The sequence below is a fragment of the Doryrhamphus excisus genome, unplaced genomic scaffold, assembly GCF_030265055.1.
Source record: "Doryrhamphus excisus isolate RoL2022-K1 unplaced genomic scaffold, RoL_Dexc_1.0 HiC_scaffold_25, whole genome shotgun sequence".
Classification (NCBI taxonomy): domain Eukaryota; kingdom Metazoa; phylum Chordata; class Actinopteri; order Syngnathiformes; family Syngnathidae; genus Doryrhamphus; species Doryrhamphus excisus.
Window position 1 is genome coordinate 69,587 of NW_026652243.1, and position 12,914 is coordinate 82,500.

The 12,914-nt window shown below is 52.5% G+C and overlaps 42 non-coding genes and 15 pseudogenes across 42 annotated transcripts in view; all 57 read left to right on the plus strand.

Annotated features, from left to right (window-relative positions):
* Positions 1 to 80: 80 nt before the first annotated feature.
* On the plus strand, positions 81 to 199 carry LOC131118981 (5S ribosomal RNA). Its single transcript, XR_009126120.1, has one exon. It is a non-coding gene; the product is annotated as a 5S ribosomal RNA (ribosomal RNA).
* Positions 200 to 311: 112 nt separating this feature from the next.
* On the plus strand, positions 312 to 430 carry LOC131117667 (5S ribosomal RNA). The gene has a single exon (XR_009124878.1). It is a non-coding gene; the product is annotated as a 5S ribosomal RNA (ribosomal RNA).
* A 112-nt stretch (positions 431 to 542) lies between these two features.
* On the plus strand, positions 543 to 651 carry LOC131111679 (5S ribosomal RNA; annotated as a pseudogene).
* Positions 652 to 762: 111 nt separating this feature from the next.
* LOC131116533 (5S ribosomal RNA) lies at positions 763 to 881 on the plus strand. Its single transcript, XR_009123778.1, has one exon. It is a non-coding gene; the product is annotated as a 5S ribosomal RNA (ribosomal RNA).
* A 112-nt stretch (positions 882 to 993) lies between these two features.
* LOC131116064 (5S ribosomal RNA) lies at positions 994 to 1,112 on the plus strand. Its single transcript, XR_009123326.1, has one exon. It is a non-coding gene; the product is annotated as a 5S ribosomal RNA (ribosomal RNA).
* Positions 1,113 to 1,224: 112 nt separating this feature from the next.
* LOC131114036 (5S ribosomal RNA) lies at positions 1,225 to 1,332 on the plus strand (annotated as a pseudogene).
* Positions 1,333 to 1,444: 112 nt separating this feature from the next.
* LOC131116934 (5S ribosomal RNA) lies at positions 1,445 to 1,563 on the plus strand. The gene has a single exon (XR_009124166.1). It is a non-coding gene; the product is annotated as a 5S ribosomal RNA (ribosomal RNA).
* Positions 1,564 to 1,675: 112 nt separating this feature from the next.
* LOC131114315 (5S ribosomal RNA) lies at positions 1,676 to 1,794 on the plus strand. Its single transcript, XR_009121629.1, has one exon. It is a non-coding gene; the product is annotated as a 5S ribosomal RNA (ribosomal RNA).
* A 112-nt stretch (positions 1,795 to 1,906) lies between these two features.
* On the plus strand, positions 1,907 to 2,015 carry LOC131111680 (5S ribosomal RNA; annotated as a pseudogene).
* A 111-nt stretch (positions 2,016 to 2,126) lies between these two features.
* On the plus strand, positions 2,127 to 2,245 carry LOC131116534 (5S ribosomal RNA). Its single transcript, XR_009123779.1, has one exon. It is a non-coding gene; the product is annotated as a 5S ribosomal RNA (ribosomal RNA).
* Positions 2,246 to 2,357: 112 nt separating this feature from the next.
* Positions 2,358 to 2,476, plus strand: LOC131116065 (5S ribosomal RNA). The gene has a single exon (XR_009123327.1). It is a non-coding gene; the product is annotated as a 5S ribosomal RNA (ribosomal RNA).
* A 112-nt stretch (positions 2,477 to 2,588) lies between these two features.
* LOC131114037 (5S ribosomal RNA) lies at positions 2,589 to 2,696 on the plus strand (annotated as a pseudogene).
* A 112-nt stretch (positions 2,697 to 2,808) lies between these two features.
* Positions 2,809 to 2,927, plus strand: LOC131118174 (5S ribosomal RNA). The gene has a single exon (XR_009125340.1). It is a non-coding gene; the product is annotated as a 5S ribosomal RNA (ribosomal RNA).
* A 112-nt stretch (positions 2,928 to 3,039) lies between these two features.
* On the plus strand, positions 3,040 to 3,158 carry LOC131117599 (5S ribosomal RNA). The gene has a single exon (XR_009124811.1). It is a non-coding gene; the product is annotated as a 5S ribosomal RNA (ribosomal RNA).
* A 112-nt stretch (positions 3,159 to 3,270) lies between these two features.
* On the plus strand, positions 3,271 to 3,389 carry LOC131116283 (5S ribosomal RNA). Its single transcript, XR_009123538.1, has one exon. It is a non-coding gene; the product is annotated as a 5S ribosomal RNA (ribosomal RNA).
* Positions 3,390 to 3,501: 112 nt separating this feature from the next.
* On the plus strand, positions 3,502 to 3,610 carry LOC131113548 (5S ribosomal RNA; annotated as a pseudogene).
* A 111-nt stretch (positions 3,611 to 3,721) lies between these two features.
* On the plus strand, positions 3,722 to 3,840 carry LOC131118992 (5S ribosomal RNA). Its single transcript, XR_009126131.1, has one exon. It is a non-coding gene; the product is annotated as a 5S ribosomal RNA (ribosomal RNA).
* Positions 3,841 to 3,952: 112 nt separating this feature from the next.
* LOC131116666 (5S ribosomal RNA) lies at positions 3,953 to 4,071 on the plus strand. Its single transcript, XR_009123906.1, has one exon. It is a non-coding gene; the product is annotated as a 5S ribosomal RNA (ribosomal RNA).
* A 112-nt stretch (positions 4,072 to 4,183) lies between these two features.
* LOC131111682 (5S ribosomal RNA) lies at positions 4,184 to 4,292 on the plus strand (annotated as a pseudogene).
* A 111-nt stretch (positions 4,293 to 4,403) lies between these two features.
* Positions 4,404 to 4,522, plus strand: LOC131116535 (5S ribosomal RNA). The gene has a single exon (XR_009123780.1). It is a non-coding gene; the product is annotated as a 5S ribosomal RNA (ribosomal RNA).
* A 112-nt stretch (positions 4,523 to 4,634) lies between these two features.
* On the plus strand, positions 4,635 to 4,753 carry LOC131116066 (5S ribosomal RNA). Its single transcript, XR_009123328.1, has one exon. It is a non-coding gene; the product is annotated as a 5S ribosomal RNA (ribosomal RNA).
* Positions 4,754 to 4,865: 112 nt separating this feature from the next.
* LOC131114038 (5S ribosomal RNA) lies at positions 4,866 to 4,973 on the plus strand (annotated as a pseudogene).
* A 112-nt stretch (positions 4,974 to 5,085) lies between these two features.
* On the plus strand, positions 5,086 to 5,204 carry LOC131116936 (5S ribosomal RNA). The gene has a single exon (XR_009124167.1). It is a non-coding gene; the product is annotated as a 5S ribosomal RNA (ribosomal RNA).
* Positions 5,205 to 5,316: 112 nt separating this feature from the next.
* LOC131115908 (5S ribosomal RNA) lies at positions 5,317 to 5,435 on the plus strand. The gene has a single exon (XR_009123175.1). It is a non-coding gene; the product is annotated as a 5S ribosomal RNA (ribosomal RNA).
* Positions 5,436 to 5,547: 112 nt separating this feature from the next.
* On the plus strand, positions 5,548 to 5,666 carry LOC131115252 (5S ribosomal RNA). The gene has a single exon (XR_009122536.1). It is a non-coding gene; the product is annotated as a 5S ribosomal RNA (ribosomal RNA).
* A 111-nt stretch (positions 5,667 to 5,777) lies between these two features.
* LOC131114316 (5S ribosomal RNA) lies at positions 5,778 to 5,896 on the plus strand. The gene has a single exon (XR_009121630.1). It is a non-coding gene; the product is annotated as a 5S ribosomal RNA (ribosomal RNA).
* Positions 5,897 to 6,008: 112 nt separating this feature from the next.
* On the plus strand, positions 6,009 to 6,127 carry LOC131117228 (5S ribosomal RNA). The gene has a single exon (XR_009124452.1). It is a non-coding gene; the product is annotated as a 5S ribosomal RNA (ribosomal RNA).
* Positions 6,128 to 6,238: 111 nt separating this feature from the next.
* Positions 6,239 to 6,347, plus strand: LOC131112639 (5S ribosomal RNA; annotated as a pseudogene).
* Positions 6,348 to 6,459: 112 nt separating this feature from the next.
* LOC131112736 (5S ribosomal RNA) lies at positions 6,460 to 6,568 on the plus strand (annotated as a pseudogene).
* Positions 6,569 to 6,679: 111 nt separating this feature from the next.
* On the plus strand, positions 6,680 to 6,798 carry LOC131119003 (5S ribosomal RNA). Its single transcript, XR_009126140.1, has one exon. It is a non-coding gene; the product is annotated as a 5S ribosomal RNA (ribosomal RNA).
* A 112-nt stretch (positions 6,799 to 6,910) lies between these two features.
* On the plus strand, positions 6,911 to 7,029 carry LOC131115373 (5S ribosomal RNA). The gene has a single exon (XR_009122653.1). It is a non-coding gene; the product is annotated as a 5S ribosomal RNA (ribosomal RNA).
* A 111-nt stretch (positions 7,030 to 7,140) lies between these two features.
* Positions 7,141 to 7,259, plus strand: LOC131115812 (5S ribosomal RNA). Its single transcript, XR_009123082.1, has one exon. It is a non-coding gene; the product is annotated as a 5S ribosomal RNA (ribosomal RNA).
* Positions 7,260 to 7,371: 112 nt separating this feature from the next.
* Positions 7,372 to 7,490, plus strand: LOC131117814 (5S ribosomal RNA). Its single transcript, XR_009125020.1, has one exon. It is a non-coding gene; the product is annotated as a 5S ribosomal RNA (ribosomal RNA).
* Positions 7,491 to 7,601: 111 nt separating this feature from the next.
* On the plus strand, positions 7,602 to 7,720 carry LOC131119015 (5S ribosomal RNA). The gene has a single exon (XR_009126147.1). It is a non-coding gene; the product is annotated as a 5S ribosomal RNA (ribosomal RNA).
* A 112-nt stretch (positions 7,721 to 7,832) lies between these two features.
* On the plus strand, positions 7,833 to 7,951 carry LOC131118184 (5S ribosomal RNA). Its single transcript, XR_009125350.1, has one exon. It is a non-coding gene; the product is annotated as a 5S ribosomal RNA (ribosomal RNA).
* Positions 7,952 to 8,063: 112 nt separating this feature from the next.
* Positions 8,064 to 8,172, plus strand: LOC131112189 (5S ribosomal RNA; annotated as a pseudogene).
* Positions 8,173 to 8,284: 112 nt separating this feature from the next.
* Positions 8,285 to 8,402, plus strand: LOC131119032 (5S ribosomal RNA). Its single transcript, XR_009126163.1, has one exon. It is a non-coding gene; the product is annotated as a 5S ribosomal RNA (ribosomal RNA).
* Positions 8,403 to 8,514: 112 nt separating this feature from the next.
* On the plus strand, positions 8,515 to 8,633 carry LOC131114317 (5S ribosomal RNA). Its single transcript, XR_009121631.1, has one exon. It is a non-coding gene; the product is annotated as a 5S ribosomal RNA (ribosomal RNA).
* Positions 8,634 to 8,745: 112 nt separating this feature from the next.
* LOC131112706 (5S ribosomal RNA) lies at positions 8,746 to 8,854 on the plus strand (annotated as a pseudogene).
* A 111-nt stretch (positions 8,855 to 8,965) lies between these two features.
* Positions 8,966 to 9,084, plus strand: LOC131119028 (5S ribosomal RNA). The gene has a single exon (XR_009126159.1). It is a non-coding gene; the product is annotated as a 5S ribosomal RNA (ribosomal RNA).
* Positions 9,085 to 9,196: 112 nt separating this feature from the next.
* Positions 9,197 to 9,315, plus strand: LOC131116667 (5S ribosomal RNA). The gene has a single exon (XR_009123907.1). It is a non-coding gene; the product is annotated as a 5S ribosomal RNA (ribosomal RNA).
* A 112-nt stretch (positions 9,316 to 9,427) lies between these two features.
* On the plus strand, positions 9,428 to 9,536 carry LOC131111683 (5S ribosomal RNA; annotated as a pseudogene).
* A 111-nt stretch (positions 9,537 to 9,647) lies between these two features.
* LOC131116536 (5S ribosomal RNA) lies at positions 9,648 to 9,766 on the plus strand. Its single transcript, XR_009123781.1, has one exon. It is a non-coding gene; the product is annotated as a 5S ribosomal RNA (ribosomal RNA).
* Positions 9,767 to 9,878: 112 nt separating this feature from the next.
* LOC131116067 (5S ribosomal RNA) lies at positions 9,879 to 9,997 on the plus strand. The gene has a single exon (XR_009123329.1). It is a non-coding gene; the product is annotated as a 5S ribosomal RNA (ribosomal RNA).
* A 112-nt stretch (positions 9,998 to 10,109) lies between these two features.
* On the plus strand, positions 10,110 to 10,217 carry LOC131114185 (5S ribosomal RNA; annotated as a pseudogene).
* A 112-nt stretch (positions 10,218 to 10,329) lies between these two features.
* On the plus strand, positions 10,330 to 10,448 carry LOC131116786 (5S ribosomal RNA). The gene has a single exon (XR_009124023.1). It is a non-coding gene; the product is annotated as a 5S ribosomal RNA (ribosomal RNA).
* A 112-nt stretch (positions 10,449 to 10,560) lies between these two features.
* LOC131116176 (5S ribosomal RNA) lies at positions 10,561 to 10,679 on the plus strand. Its single transcript, XR_009123435.1, has one exon. It is a non-coding gene; the product is annotated as a 5S ribosomal RNA (ribosomal RNA).
* Positions 10,680 to 10,791: 112 nt separating this feature from the next.
* Positions 10,792 to 10,899, plus strand: LOC131114186 (5S ribosomal RNA; annotated as a pseudogene).
* Positions 10,900 to 11,011: 112 nt separating this feature from the next.
* Positions 11,012 to 11,130, plus strand: LOC131116937 (5S ribosomal RNA). The gene has a single exon (XR_009124168.1). It is a non-coding gene; the product is annotated as a 5S ribosomal RNA (ribosomal RNA).
* A 112-nt stretch (positions 11,131 to 11,242) lies between these two features.
* Positions 11,243 to 11,361, plus strand: LOC131115910 (5S ribosomal RNA). Its single transcript, XR_009123177.1, has one exon. It is a non-coding gene; the product is annotated as a 5S ribosomal RNA (ribosomal RNA).
* Positions 11,362 to 11,473: 112 nt separating this feature from the next.
* LOC131115253 (5S ribosomal RNA) lies at positions 11,474 to 11,592 on the plus strand. Its single transcript, XR_009122537.1, has one exon. It is a non-coding gene; the product is annotated as a 5S ribosomal RNA (ribosomal RNA).
* Positions 11,593 to 11,703: 111 nt separating this feature from the next.
* Positions 11,704 to 11,822, plus strand: LOC131114318 (5S ribosomal RNA). The gene has a single exon (XR_009121632.1). It is a non-coding gene; the product is annotated as a 5S ribosomal RNA (ribosomal RNA).
* A 112-nt stretch (positions 11,823 to 11,934) lies between these two features.
* Positions 11,935 to 12,053, plus strand: LOC131117229 (5S ribosomal RNA). Its single transcript, XR_009124453.1, has one exon. It is a non-coding gene; the product is annotated as a 5S ribosomal RNA (ribosomal RNA).
* Positions 12,054 to 12,164: 111 nt separating this feature from the next.
* LOC131114319 (5S ribosomal RNA) lies at positions 12,165 to 12,283 on the plus strand. Its single transcript, XR_009121633.1, has one exon. It is a non-coding gene; the product is annotated as a 5S ribosomal RNA (ribosomal RNA).
* Positions 12,284 to 12,395: 112 nt separating this feature from the next.
* Positions 12,396 to 12,504, plus strand: LOC131112737 (5S ribosomal RNA; annotated as a pseudogene).
* Positions 12,505 to 12,615: 111 nt separating this feature from the next.
* LOC131119039 (5S ribosomal RNA) lies at positions 12,616 to 12,734 on the plus strand. Its single transcript, XR_009126170.1, has one exon. It is a non-coding gene; the product is annotated as a 5S ribosomal RNA (ribosomal RNA).
* Positions 12,735 to 12,846: 112 nt separating this feature from the next.
* Positions 12,847 to 12,914, plus strand: part of LOC131115374 (5S ribosomal RNA) — a 119-nt gene continuing 51 nt past the window's right edge. The window contains exon 1 of the ribosomal RNA XR_009122654.1: positions 12,847 to 12,914. This exon is cut by the window's right edge and continues 51 nt beyond it. This is a non-coding gene — a ribosomal RNA (5S ribosomal RNA).

Below are 12,914 nucleotides of genomic sequence, written 5' to 3' on the forward strand. Positions count from 1 at the left end.
AGGGCGCTGTTTGACACTTTTTGCTGGATCTAGTTTGGCCTGCGTCGCCTTCAAATAAGATCTTTTCATTTGTCCTGGCAGCTTACGGCCATACCACCCTGAAAACGCCTGATCTCGTCCGATCTCGGAAGCTAAGCAGGGGCGGGCCTGGTTAGTACTTGGATGGGAGACCGCCTGGGAATACCAGGTGCTGTAAGCTTTTTATGGTTTCTGCTCTTGCCTGACAGCAGAGGGCGCTGTTTGACACCTTTTGCTGGAGTCTAGTTTGGCCTGCGTCGCCTTCAAATAGGATCTTTTCAGTTGATGTGGCAGCTTACGGCCATACTACCCTGAAAACGCCCGATCTCGTCCGATCTCGGAAGCTAAGCAGGGGCGAGCCTGGTTAGTACTTGGATGGGAGACCGCCTGGGAATAACAGGTGCTGTAAGCTTTTCATGGTTTCTGCTCTTGCCTGACAGCAGAGGGCGCTGTTTGACATGTTTTGCTGGAGTCTAGTTTGGCCTGCGTCACCTTCAAATAGGATATTTTCAGTTGACCTGGCCGCTTACGGCCATACTACCCTGAAAACGCCCGATCTCGGAAGCTAAGCAGGGGCGGGCCTGGTTAGTACTTGGATGGGAGACCGCCTGGGAATACCAGGTGCTGTAAGCTCTTTATGGTTTCTGCTCTAGCCTGACAGCAGAGGGCGCTGTTTGACACTTTTTGCTGGATCTAGTTTGGCCTGCGTCACCTTCAAATAAGATCTTTTCAGTTGTCCTGGCAGCTTACGGCCATACTACCCTGAAAACGCCCGATCTCGTCCGATCTCGGAAGCTAAGCAGGGGTGGGCCTGGTTAGTACTTGGATGGGAGACCGCCTGGCAATACCAGGTGCTGTAAGCCTTTTATGGTTTCTGCTCTTGCCTGACAGCAGAGGGCGCTGTTTGACACTTTTTGCTGGAGTCTAGTTTGGCCTGCGTCGCCTTCAAATAGGATCTTTTCATTTGCCCTGGCAGCTTACGGCCATACTACCCTGAAAACGCCCGATCTCGTCCGATCTCGGAAGCTAAGCAGGGGCGGGCCTGGTTAGTACTTGGATGGGAGACCACCTGGGAATACCAGGTGCTGTACGCTTTTTATGGTTTCTGCTCTTGCCTGACAGCAGAGGGCGCTGTTTGACACTTTTTGCTGGAGTCTAGTTTGTCCTGCGTCGCCTTCAAATAGGATCTTTTCAGTTGCCTTGGCAGCTTTTGGCCATACTACCCTGAAAACGCCCGATCTCGGAAGCTAAGCAGGGGCGGGCCTGGTTATACTTGGATGGGAGACCGCCTGGGAATACCAGGTGCTGTAAGCTTTTTATGGTTTCTGCTCTTGCCTGACAGCAGAGGGCGCTGTTTGACATGTTTTGCTGGAGTCTAGTTTGGCCTGCGTCACCTTCAAATAGGATTTTTTCAGTTGACCTGGCAGCTTACGGCCATACTACCTTGAAAACGCCCGATCTCGTCCGATCTCGGAAGCTAAGCACGGGCGGGCCTGGTTAGTACTTGAATGGGAGACCGCCTGGGAATACCAGGTGCTGTAAGCTTTTTATGGTTTCTGCTCTTGCCTAACAGCAGAGGGCGCTGTTTGACACTTTTTGCTGGAGTCTAGTTTGGCCTGCGTCGCCTTCAAATAAGATCTTTTCAGTTGTCCTGGCAGCTTACGGCCATACTACCCTGAAAACGCCCGATCTCGTCCGATCTCGGAAGCTAAGCAGGGGCGGGCCTGGTTAGTACTTGGATGGGAGACCGCCTGGGAATACCAGGTGCTGTAAGCTTTTTATGGTTTCTGCTCTTGCCTGACAGCAGAGGGCGCTGTTTGACATGTTTTGCTGGAGTCTAGTTTGGCCTGCGTCACCTTCAAATAGGATATTTTCAGTTGACCTGGCCGCTTACGGCCATACTACCCTGAAAACGCCCGATCTCGGAAGCTAAGCAGGGGCGGGCCTGGTTAGTACTTGGATGGGAGACCGCCTGGGAATACCAGGTGCTGTAAGCTCTTTATGGTTTCTGCTCTAGCCTGACAGCAGAGGGCGCTGTTTGACACTTTTTGCTGGATCTAGTTTGGCCTGCGTCGCCTTCAAATAAGATCTTTTCAGTTGTCCTGGCAGCTTACGGCCATACTACCCTGAAAACGCCCGATCTCGTCCGATCTCGGAAGCTAAGCAGGGGTGGGCCTGGTTAGTACTTGGATGGGAGACCGCCTGGCAATACCAGGTGCTGTAAGCCTTTTATGGTTTCTGCTCTTGCCTGACAGCAGAGGGCGCTGTTTGACACTTTTTGCTGGAGTCTAGTTTGGCCTGCGTCGCCTTCAAATAGGATCTTTTCATTTGCCCTGGCAGCTTACGGCCATACTACCCTGAAAACGCCCGATCTCGTCCGATCTCGGAAGCTAAGCAGGGGCGGGCCTGGTTAGTACTTGGATGGGAGACCACCTGGGAATACCAGGTGCTGTACGCTTTTTATGGTTTCTGCTCTTGCCTGACAGCAGAGGGCGCTGTTTGACACTTTTTGCTGGAGTCTAGTTTGTCCTGCGTCGCCTTCAAATAGGATCTTTTCAGTTGCCTTGGCAGCTTTTGGCCATACTACCCTGAAAACGCCCGATCTCGGAAGCTAAGCAGGGGCGGGCCTGGTTATACTTGGATGGGAGACCGCCTGGGAATACCAGGTGCTGTAAGCTTTTTATGGTTTCTGCTCTTGCCTGACAGCAGAGGGCGCTGTTTGACATGTTTTGCTGGAGTCTAGTTTGGCCTGCGTCACCTTCAAATAGGATTTTTTCAGTTGACCTGGCAGCTTACGGCCATACTACCTTGAAAACGCCCGATCTCGTCCGATCTCGGAAGCTAAGCACGGGCGGTCCTGGTTAGTACTTGAATGGGAGACCGCCTGGGAATACCAGGTGCTGTAAGCTTTTTATGGTTTCTGCTCTTGCCTAACAGCAGAGGGCGCTGTTTGACACTTTTTGCTGGAGTCTAGTTTGGCCTGCGTCGCCTTCAAATAGGATCTTTTCAGTTGCCCTGGCAGCTTACGGCCATACTACCCTGAAAACGCCCGGTCTCGTCCGATCTCGGAAACTAAGCAGGGGCGGGCCTGGTTAGTACTTGGATGGGAGACCGCCTGGGAATACCAGGTGCTGTAAGCTTTTTATGGTTTCTGCTCTTGCCTGACAGCAGAGGGCGCTGTTTGCCACTTTTTTCTGGAGTCTAGTTTGGCCTGCGTCGCCTTCAAATAGGACCTTTTCAGTTGCCCTGGCAGCTTACGGCCATACTACCCTGAAAAAGCCCGATCTCGTCCGATCTCGGAAGCTAAGCAGGGGCGGGCCTGGTTAGTACTTGGATGGGAGACCGCCTGGGAATACCAGGTGCTGTAAGCTTTTTATGGTTTCTGCTCTTGCCTGACAGCAGAGGGCGCTGTTTGACATGTTTTGCTGGAGTCTAGTTTGTCCTGCGTCGCCTTCAAATAGGATCTTTTCAGTTGCCTTGGCAGCTTTTGGCCATACTACCCTGAAAACGCCTGATCTCGGAAGCTAAGCAGGGGAGGGCCTGGTTAGTACTTGGATGGGAGACCGCCTGGGAATACCAGGTGCTGTAAGCTTTTTATGGTTTTTGCTCTAGCCTGACAGCAGAGGGCGCTGTTTGACACTTTTTGCTGGATCTAGTTTGGCCTGCGTCGCCTTCAAATAAGATCTTTTCAGTTGTCCTGGCAGCTTACGGCCATACCACCCTGAAAACGCCTGATCTCGTCCGATCTCGGAAGCTAAGCAGGGGCGGGCCTGGTTAGTACTTGGATGGGAGACCGCCTGGGAATACCAGGTGCTGTAAGCTTTTTATGGTTTCTGCTCTTGCCTGACAGCAGAGGGCGCTGTTTGACACCTTTTGCTGGAGTCTAGTTTGGCCTGCGTCGCCTTCAAATAGGATCTTTTCAGTTGATGTGGCAGCTTACGGCCATACTACCCTGAAAACGCCCGATCTCGTCCGATCTCGGAAGCTAAGCAGGGGCGAGCCTGGTTAGTACTTGGATGGGAGACCGCCTGGGAATACCAGGTGCTGTAAGCTTTTCATGGTTTCTGCTCTTGCCTGACAGCAGAGGGCGCTGTTTGACATGTTTTGCTGGAGTCTAGTTTGGCCTGCGTCACCTTCAAATAGGATATTTTCAGTTGACCTGGCCGCTTACGGCCATACTACCCTGAAAACGCCCGATCTCGGAAGCTAAGCAGGGGCGGGCCTGGTTAGTACTTGGATGGGAGACCGCCTGGGAATACCAGGTGCTGTAAGCTCTTTATGGTTTCTGCTCTAGCCTGACAGCAGAGGGCGCTGTTTGACACTTTTTGCTGGATCTAGTTTGGCCTGCGTCGCCTTCAAATAAGATCTTTTCAGTTGTCCTGGCAGCTTACGGCCATACTACCCTGAAAACGCCCGATCTCGTCCGATCTCGGAAGCTAAGCAGGGGTGGGCCTGGTTAGTACTTGGATGGGAGACCGCCTGGCAATACCAGGTGCTGTAAGCCTTTTATGGTTTCTGCTCTTGCCTGACAGCAGAGGGCGCTGTTTGACACTTTTTGCTGGAGTCTAGTTTGGCCTGCGTCGCCTTCAAATAGGATCTTTTCATTTGCCCTGGCAGCTTACGGCCATACTACCCTGAAAACGCCCGATCTCGTCCGATCTCGGAAGCTAAGCAGGGGCGGGCCTGGTTAGTACTTGGATGGGAGACCACCTGGGAATACCAGGTGCTGTACGCTTTTTATGGTTTCTGCTCTTGCCTGACAGCAGAGGGCGCTGTTTGACACTTTTTGCTGGAGTCTAGTTTGTCCTGCGTCGCCTTCAAATAGGATCTTTTCAGTTGCCTTGGCAGCTTTTGGCCATACTACCCTGAAAACGCCCGATCTCGGAAGCTAAGCAGGGGCGGGCCTGGTTATACTTGGATGGGAGACCGCCTGGGAATACCAGGTGCTGTAAGCTTTTTATGGTTTCTGCTCTTGCCTGACAGCAGAGGGCGCTGTTTGACATGTTTTGCTGGAGTCTAGTTTGGCCTGCGTCACCTTCAAATAGGATTTTTTCAGTTGACCTGGCAGCTTACGGCCATACTACCTTGAAAACGCCCGATCTCGTCCGATCTCGGAAGCTAAGCACGGGCGGGCCTGGTTAGTACTTGAATGGGAGACCGCCTGGGAATACCAGGTGCTGTAAGCTTTTTATGGTTTCTGCTCTTGCCTAACAGCAGAGGGCGCTGTTTGACACTTTTTGCTGGAGTCTAGTTTGGCCTGCGTCGCCTTCAAATAGGATCTTTTCAGTTGCCCTGGCAGCTTACGGCCATACTACCCTGAAAACGCCCGGTCTCGTCCGATCTCGGAAGCTAAGCAGGGGCGGGCCTGGTTAGTACTTGGATGGGAGACCGCCTGGGAATACCAGGTGCTGTAAGCTTTTTATGGTTTCTGCTCTTGCCTGACAGCAGAGGGCGCTGTTTGACACTTTTTGCTGGAGTCTAGTTTGGCCTGCGTCTTCTTCAAATAGGATCTTTTCAGTTGACCTGGCAGCTTATGGCCATACTACCCTGAAAACGCCCGATCTCGTCCGATCTCGGAAGCTAAGCAGGGGTGGGCCTGGTTAGTACTTGGATGGGAGACCGCCTGGGAATACCAGGTGCTGTAAGCTTTTTATGGTTTCTGCTCTAGCCTGACAGCAGAGGGCGCTGTTTGACACTTTTTGCTGGATCTAGTTTGGCCTGCGTCGCCTTCAAATAAGATCTTTTCAGTTGTCCTGGCAGCTTACGGCCATACTACCCTGAAAACGCCCGATCTCGTCCGATCTCGGAAGCTAAGCAGGGGCGGGCCTGGTTAGTACTTGGATGGGAGACCGCCTGGGAATACCAGGTGCTGTAAGCTTTTTATGGTTTCTGCTCTTGCCTGACAGCAGAGGGCGCTGTTTGACACTTTTTGCTGGAGTCTAGTTTGGCCTGCGTCGCCTTCAAATAGGATCTTTTCAGTTGACCTGGCAGCTTACGGCCATACTACCCTGAAAACGCCCGATCTCTTCCGATCTCAGAAGCTAAGCAGGGGCGGGCCTGGTTAGTACTTGGATGGGAGACCGCCTGGGAATACCAGGTGCTGTAAGCTTTTTATGGTTTCTGCTCTTGCCTGACAGCAGAGGGCGCTATTTGACACTTTTTGCTGGCTCTAGTTTGGCCTGCGTCGCCTTCAAATAGGATCTTTTCAGTTGATGTGGCAGCTTACGGCCATACTACCCTGAAAACGTCCGATCTCGGAAGCTAAGCAGGGGCGGGCCTGGTTAGTACTTGGATGGGAGACCGCCTGGGAATACCAGGTGCTGTAAGCTTTTTATGGTTTCTGCTCTTGCCTGACAGCAGAGGGCGCTGTTTGACACTTTTTGCTGGAGTCTAGTTTGGCCTGCGTCGCCTTCAAATAGGATCTTTACAGTTGCCCTGGCAGCTTACGGCCACACTACCCTGAAAACGCCTGATCTCGGAAGCTAAGCAGGGGAGGGCCTGGTTAGTACTTGGATGGGAGACCGCCTGGGAATACCAGGTGCTGTAAGCTTTTTATGGTTTCTGCTCTAGCCTGACAGCAGAGGGCGCTGTTTGACACTTTTTGCTGGATCTAGTTTGGCCTGCGTCGCCTTCAAATAAGATCTTTTCAGTTGTCCTGGCAGCTTACGGCCATACCACCCTGAAAACGCCTGATCTCGTCCGATCTCGGAAGCTAAGCAGGGGCGGGCCTGGTTAGTACTTGGATGGGAGACCGCCTGGGAATACCAGGTGCTGTAAGCTTTTTATGGTTTCTGCTCTTGCCTGACAGCAGAGGGCGCTGTTCGACACTTTTTGCTGGAGTCTAGTTTGGCCTGCGTCTTCTTCAAATAGGATCTTTTCAGTTGACCTGGCAGCTTATGGCCATACTACCCTGAAAACGCCCGATCTCGTCCGATCTCGGAAGCTAAGCAGGGGCGGGCCTGGTTAGTACTTGGATGGGAGACCGCCTGGGAATACCAGGTGCTGTAAGCTTTTTATGGTTTCTGCTCTAGCCTGACAGCAGAGGGCGCTGTTTGACACTTTTTGCTGTATCTAGTTTGGCCTGCGTCGCCTTCAAATAAGATCTTTTCAGTTGTCCTGGCAGCTTACGGCCACACCACCCTGAAAACGCCTGATCTCGTCCGATCTCGGAAGCTAAGCAGGGGCGGGCCTGGTTAGTACTTGGATGGGAGACCGCCTGGGAATACCAGGTGCTGTAAGCTTTTTTTGGTTTCTGCTCTTGCCTGACAGCAGAGGGCGCTGTTTGACACTTTTTGCTGGAGTCTAGTTTGGCCTGCGTCGCCTTCAAATAGGATCTTTTCAGTTGATGTGGCAGCTTACGGCCATATTACCCTGAAAAGGCCCGATCTCGTCCGATCTCGGAAGCTAAGCAGGGGCGGGCCTGGTTAGTACTTGGATGGGAGACCGCCTGGGAATACCAGGTGCTGTAAGCTTTTTATGGTTTCTGCTCTAGCCTGACAGCAGAGGGCGCTGTTTGACACTTTTTGCTGGATCTAGTTTGGCCTGCGTCGCCTTCAAATAAGATCTTTTCAGTTGTCCTGGCAGCTTACGGCCATACCACCCTGAAAACGCCTGATCTCGTCCGATCTCGGAAGCTAAGCAGGGGCGGGCCTGGTTAGTACTTGGATGGGAGACCGCCTGGGAATACCAGGTGCTGTAAGCTTTTTATGGTTTCTGCTCTTGCCTGACAGCAGAGGGCGCTGTTTGACACTTTTTGCTGGAGTCTAGTTTGGCCTGCGTCGCCTTCAAATAGGATCTTTTCAGTCGCCCTTGCAGCTTACGGCCATACTACCCTGAAAACGCCCGATCTCGTCCGATCTCGGAAGCTAAGCAGGGGCGGTCCTGGTTAGTACTTGGATGGGAGACCGCCTGGGATTACCAGGTGCTGTAAGCTTTTTATGGTTTCTGCTCTTGCCTGACAGCAGAGGGCGCTGTTTGACACTTTTTGCTGGAGTCTAGTTTGGCCTGCGTCTTCTTCAAATAGGATCTTTTCAGTTGTCCTGGCAGCTTACGGCCATACTACCCTGAAAACGCCCGATCTCGGAAGCTAAGCAGGGGCGGGCCTGGTTAGTACTTGGATGGGAGACCGCCTGTGAATACCAGGTGCTGTAAGCTTTTTATGGTTTCTGCTCTTGCCTGACAGCAGAGGGCGCTGTTTGACACTTTTTGCTGTAGTCTAGTTTGGCCTGCGTCACTTTCAAATAGGATCTTTTCAGTTGACCTGGCAGCTTAGGCCATACTACCCTGAAAACGCCCGATCTCGTACGATCTCGGAAGCTAAGCAGGGCCGGGCCTGGTTAGTACTTGGATGGGAGACCGCCTGTGAATACCAGGTGCTGTAAGCTTTTTATGGTTTCTGCTCTTGCCTGACAGCAGAGGGCGCTGTTTGACACTTTTTGCTGTAGTCTAGTTTGGCCTGCGTCACCTTCAAATAGGATCTTTTCAGTTGACCTGGCAGCTTACGGCCATACTACCCTGAAAACGCCCGATCTCGTCCGATCTCGGAAGCTAAGCAGGGGCGGGCCTGGTTAGTACTTGGATGGGAGACCGCCTGGGAATACCAGGTGCTGTAAGCTTTTTATGGTTTCTGCTCTAGCCTGACAGCAGAGGGCGCTGTTTGACATGTTTTGCTGGAGTCTAGTTTGTCCTGCGTCGCCTTCAAATAGGATCTTTTCAGTTGCCTTGGCAGCTTTTGGCCATACTACCCTGAAAACGCCCGATCTCGGAAGCTAAGCAGGGGAGGGCCTGGTTAGTACTTGGATGGGAGACCGCCTGGGAATACCAGGTGCTGTAAGCTTTTTATGGTTTTTGCTCTAGCCTGACAGCAGAGGGCGCTGTTTGACACTTTTTGCTGGATCTAGTTTGGCCTGCGTCGCCTTCAAATAAGATCTTTTCAGTTGTCCTGGCAGCTTACGGCCATACCACCCTGAAAACGCCTGATCTCGTCCGATCTCGGAAGCTAAGCAGGGGCGGGCCTGGTTAGTACTTGGATGGGAGACCGCCTGGGAATACCAGGTGCTGTAAGCTTTTTATGGTTTCTGCTCTTGCCTGACAGCAGAGGGCGCTGTTTGACACCTTTTGCTGGAGTCTAGTTTGGCCTGCGTCGCCTTCAAATAGGATCTTTTCAGTTGATGTGGCAGCTTACGGCCATACTACCCTGAAAACGCCCGATCTCGTCCGATCTCGGAAGCTAAGCAGGGGCGAGCCTGGTTAGTACTTGGATGGGAGACCGCCTGGGAATACCAGGTGCTGTAAGCTTTTCATGGTTTCTGCTCTTGCCTGACAGCAGAGGGCGCTGTTTGACATGTTTTGCTGGAGTCTAGTTTGGCCTGCGTCACCTTCAAATAGGATATTTTCAGTTGACCTGGCCGCTTACGGCCATACTACCCTGAAAACGCCCGATCTCGGAAGCTAAGCAGGGGCGGGCCTGGTTAGTACTTGGATGGGAGACCGCCTGGGAATACCAGGTGCTGTAAGCTCTTTATGGTTTCTGCTCTAGCCTGACAGCAGAGGGCGCTGTTTGACACTTTTTGCTGGATCTAGTTTGGCCTGCGTCGCCTTCAAATAAGATCTTTTCAGTTGTCCTGGCAGCTTACGGCCATACTACCCTGAAAACGCCCGATCTCGTCCGATCTCGGAAGCTAAGCAGGGGTGGGCCTGGTTAGTACTTGGATGGGAGACCGCCTGGCAATACCAGGTGCTGTAAGCCTTTTATGGTTTCTGCTCTTGCCTGACAGCAGAGGGCGCTGTTTGACACTTTTTGCTGGAGTCTAGTTTGGCCTGCGTCGCCTTCAAATAGGATCTTTTCATTTGCCCTGGCAGCTTACGGCCATACTACCCTGAAAACGCCCGATCTCGTCCGATCTCGGAAGCTAAGCAGGGGCGGGCCTGGTTAGTACTTGGATGGGAGACCACCTGGGAATACCAGGTGCTGTACGCTTTTTATGGTTTCTGCTCTTGCCTGACAGCAGAGGGCGCTGTTTGACACTTTTTGCTGGAGTCTAGTTTGTCCTGCGTCGCCTTCAAATAGGATCTTTTCAGTTGCCTTGGCAGCTATTGGCCATACTACCCTGAAAACGCCCGATCTCGGAAGCTAAGCAGGGGCGGGCCTGGTTATACTTGGATGGGAGACCGCCTGGGAATACCAGGTGCTGTAAGCTTTTTATGGTTTCTGCTCTTGCCTGACAGCAGAGGGCGCTGTTTGACATGTTTTGCTGGAGTCTAGTTTGGCCTGCGTCACCTTCAAATAGGATTTTTTCAGTTGACCTGGCAGCTTACGGCCATACTACCTTGAAAACGCCCGATCTCGTCCGATCTCGGAAGCTAAGCACGGGCGGGCCTGGTTAGTACTTGAATGGGAGACCGCCTGGGAATACCAGGTGCTGTAAGCCTTTTATGGTTTCTGCTCTTGCCTGACAGCAGAGGGCGCTGTTTGACACTTTTTGCTGGAGTCTAGTTTGGCCTGCGTCGCCTTCAAATAGGATCTTTTCATTTGCCCTGGCAGCTTACGGCCATACTACCCTGAAAACGCCCGATCTCGTCCGATCTCGGAAGCTAAGCAGGGGCGGGCCTGGTTAGTACTTGGATGGGAGACCGCCTGGGAATACCAGGTGCTGTACGCTTTTTATGGTTTCTGCTCTTGCCTGACAGCAGAGGGCGCTGTTTGACACTTTTTGCTGGAGTCTAGTTTGTCCTGCGTCGCCTTCAAATAGGATCTTTTCAGTTGCCTTGGCAGCTATTGGCCATACTACCCTGAAAACGCCCGATCTCGGAAGCTAAGCAGGGGCGGGCCTGGTTATACTTGGATGGGAGACCGCCTGGGAATACCAGGTGCTGTAAGCTTTTTATGGTTTCTGCTCTTGCCTGACAGCAGAGGGCGCTGTTTGACATGTTTTGCTGGAGTCTAGTTTGGCCTGCGTCACCTTCAAATAGGATTTTTTCAGTTGACCTGGCAGCTTACGGCCATACTACCTTGAAAACGCCCGATCTCGTCCGATCTCGGAAGCTAAGCACGGGCGGGCCTGGTTAGTACTTGAATGGGAGACCGCCTGGGAATACCAGGTGCTGTAAGCTTTTTATGGTTTCTGCTCTTGCCTAACAGCAGAGGGCGCTGTTTGACACTTTTTGCTGGAGTCTAGTTTGGCCTGCGTCGCCTTCAAATAGGATCTTTTCAGTTGCCCTGGCAGCTTACGGCCATACTACCCTGAAAACGCCCGGTCTCGTCCGATCTCGGAAGCTAAGCAGGGGCGGGCCTGGTTAGTACTTGGATGGGAGACCGCCTGGGAATACCAGGTGCTGTAAGCTTTTTATGGTTTCTGCTCTTGCCTGACAGCAGAGGGCGCTGTTTGACACTTTTTGCTGGAGTCTAGTTTGGCCTGCGTCTTCTTCAAATAGGATCTTTTCAGTTGACCTGGCAGCTTATGGCCATACTACCCTGAAAACGCCCGATCTCGTCCGATCTCGGAAGCTAAGCAGGGGTGGGCCTGGTTAGTACTTGGATGGGAGACCGCCTGGGAATACCAGGTGCTGTAAGCTTTTTATGGTTTCTGCTCTAGCCTGACAGCAGAGGGCGCTGTTTGACACTTTTTGCTGGATCTAGTTTGGCCTGCGTCGCCTTCAAATAAGATCTTTTCAGTTGTCCTGGCAGCTTACGGCCATACTACCCTGAAAACGCCCGATCTCGTCCGATCTCGGAAGCTAAGCAGGGGCGGGCCTGGTTAGTACTTGGATGGGAGACCGCCTGGGAATACCAGGTGCTGTAAGCTTTTTATGGTTTCTGCTCTTGCCTGACAGCAGAGGGCGCTGTTTGACACTTTTTGCTGGAGTCTAGTTTGGCCTGCGTCGCCTTCAAATAGGATCTTTTCAGTTGACCTGGCAGCTTACGGCCATACTACCCTGAAAACGCCCGATCTCTTCCGATCTCAGAAGCTAAGCAGGGGCGGGCCTGGTTAGTACTTGGATGGGAGACCGCCTGGGAATACCAGGTGCTGTAAGCTTTTTATGGTTTCTGCTCTTGCCTGACAGCAGAGGGCGCTATTTGACACTTTTTGCTGGCTCTAGTTTGGCCTGCGTCGCCTTCAAATAGGATCTTTTCAGTTGATGTGGCAGCTTACGGCCATACTACCCTGAAAACGCCCGATCTCGTCCGATCTCGGAAGCTAAGCAGGGGCGGGCCTGGTTAGTACTTGGATGGGAGACCGCCTGGGAATACCAGGTGCTGTAAGCTTTTTATGGTTTCTGCTCTTGCCTGACAGCAGAGGGCGCTGTTTGACACTTTTTGCTGGAGTCTAGTTTGGCCTGCGTCGCCTTCAAATAGGATCTTTACAGTTGCCCTGGCAGCTTACGGCCACACTACCCTGAAAACGCCTGATCTCGGAAGCTAAGCAGGGGAGGGCCTGGTTAGTACTTGGATGGGAGACCGCCTGGGAATACCAGGTGCTGTAAGCTTTTTATGGTTTCTGCTCTAGCCTGACAGCAGAGGGCGCTGTTTGACACTTTTTGCTGGATCTAGTTTGGCCTGCGTCGCCTTCAAATAAGATCTTTTCAGTTGCCCTGGCAGCTTACGGCCATACCACCCTGAAAACGCCTGATCTCGTCCGATCTCGGAAGCTAAGCAGGGGCGGGCCTGGTTAGTACTTGGATGGGAGACCGCCTGGGAATACCAGGTGCTGTAAGCTTTTTATGGTTTCTGCTCTTGCCTGACAGCAGAGGGCGCTGTTCGACACTTTTTGCTGGAGTCTAGTTTGGCCTGCGTCTTCTTCAAATAGGATCTTTTCAGTTGACCTGGCAGCTTATGGCCATACTACCCTGAAAACGCCCGATCTCGTCCGATCTCGGAAGCTAAGCAGGGGCGGGCC